The sequence below is a fragment of the Petaurus breviceps genome, unplaced genomic scaffold, assembly GCF_028583685.1.
Source record: "Petaurus breviceps papuanus isolate PSGF00001 unplaced genomic scaffold, PetGlider_PUasm1.0 551, whole genome shotgun sequence".
Lineage (NCBI taxonomy): Eukaryota > Metazoa > Chordata > Mammalia > Diprotodontia > Petauridae > Petaurus > Petaurus breviceps.
The window spans coordinates 18243564-18245288 of record NW_027186372.1 but is presented as its reverse complement, the minus strand read 5'-3'; the positions used below and the strand labels follow the sequence as shown (position 1 = coordinate 18245288).

Below are 1725 nucleotides of genomic sequence, written 5' to 3'. Positions count from 1 at the left end.
GAAGACAAATTTGAAAGGCAGAGAGACTACTAAAAAATTCCAGGTAAGAGGTGGAAGGCCTGACAGTGCTGTGACTCTGTGAATAGAGAAATGTATGTGAGAGAAGTTTTAGAGGTAGAATCAGGAAGACTTGGCAATTAATTGGATATGGGGAGTGATGAGGATGAGGATGACTTTGCAGTTGTAAACCTACATAAAGAGAAGCAGGGTAATGTTCTCTAAAGGCATAGGGAAGTTATGAAGAGAAAAGGATTTCCAGGGATACTAAATCAATTCAGCAAGCATATAGGAAGCACTTATGTGCCATGCACTGTACAAAATGCTGAGAGTCCAAAAAAAAAAGAAAAATCTTTGTTTTGGAGGACTTAATGGAGTCAACAACTTGCAAACAACAATGTACAAACAAGATACACACACATACACAGTAATCTCAGAGGAATCGTACTAAGATTAAGGAAGACCATGAAAGGCTTCTTCTACGAAATGGAACTTTAGCTGGTACTTGAAGGAATTAGGGAAGTCAGGAAATAGAAATGAGGGAGAGAATTCCAGGCATGAGAGATACCTTGTGAAAATGCCTCGGCGTAGTATTGTCATCTATGAGGAACAGGAAGATCAGTGTCATTGGGTTGCAGATTATGTTGGAAGAGAGCAAGGTGTCCAGAAAACCACTGATATTTTAATTTTTTTAGGAAGTTATTTCTTTTTTTTTTAATATTCTGGAGAACTTTATTTTTATCGTAGGTGGAATGGGGACACAGCAAGTTAGATGATTCCAATTTTGTTGGCAACATCTAAAGCATCATAGTCTGGAGCAAGATGGACATAGGCCTTCTTCTCTCCATCAGGCCGGATCAGTGTGTTGACCTTGGCCACGTCGATGTCATACAGCTTCTTTACGGCCTGCTTTGATCTGATGCTTGTTGGCCTTGATGTCCACAATGAAGACCAGGGTGTTGTTGTCTTCAATCTTCTTCATAGCAGACTCGGTGGTCAAGGGAAACTTAATGATGGCATAGTGATCAAACTTGTTTCTGCGAAGGGCACTCTTCCAAGGGTATTTGGGCTGCCTTCGAAGTCTCAGTGTCTTGAGTCGCCGGAGGGTGGGGGATGTTTGGATCTTCTTCTTTTTGTGGCTATGGACACCCTTCAGCACTGCCTTCTTGGCCTTCAAGGCCTTGGACTTGGCTTCTGTCTTGGGGGGGACAACAGCTTCCTTCTTCGCCTTCGGTGCCATGTTGGGGGAAGGGCTAGGAAGTTATTTCTTATATAAAACCCAAATATCCCCGCAATGTAATAGTTTTCCTTCTGAGATACTTAGGTGTTTGATTGTTTTCTGTAAGTATTCAAGTAGAATCTTGGTAAGCACTTATCTGGGATATTTTCAAGTAGATTATTACTTGGGCTAAAAAGTCAGACTAGAATCCAGAGATCTCTTCAAAGTCTAAGTTTCCTTAGTTCTAAATCACAAGCTCTCTTTTTTATAAATGAAAGTGTTTTAAGAGAATTTTGGGTTGTCTTGTTTTTGTCTCAAGTGAAGGTCCTTTTGGGATTAGGCTATGAACTTCCTCCAAGAAATATATCATCATCCCTAATGGCATACCAGCATTTTGAAAGAACATTACTTTGTAGTAAAATGTAATGTAGTGATAACCAAGTCTTTGCTAAATGAATTATAATTAAAGCCCTTTATGTCCCAGTGTATGTTGTATTAACACTTCTCTA

At 39.8% G+C, this 1725-nt stretch overlaps 1 pseudogene; it reads right to left on the bottom strand.

The window, feature by feature from the left end:
• Positions 1-731: 731 nt before the first annotated feature.
• Positions 732-1245, bottom strand: LOC138172527 (large ribosomal subunit protein uL23-like; annotated as a pseudogene).
• Positions 1246-1725: the final 480 nt, after the last annotated feature.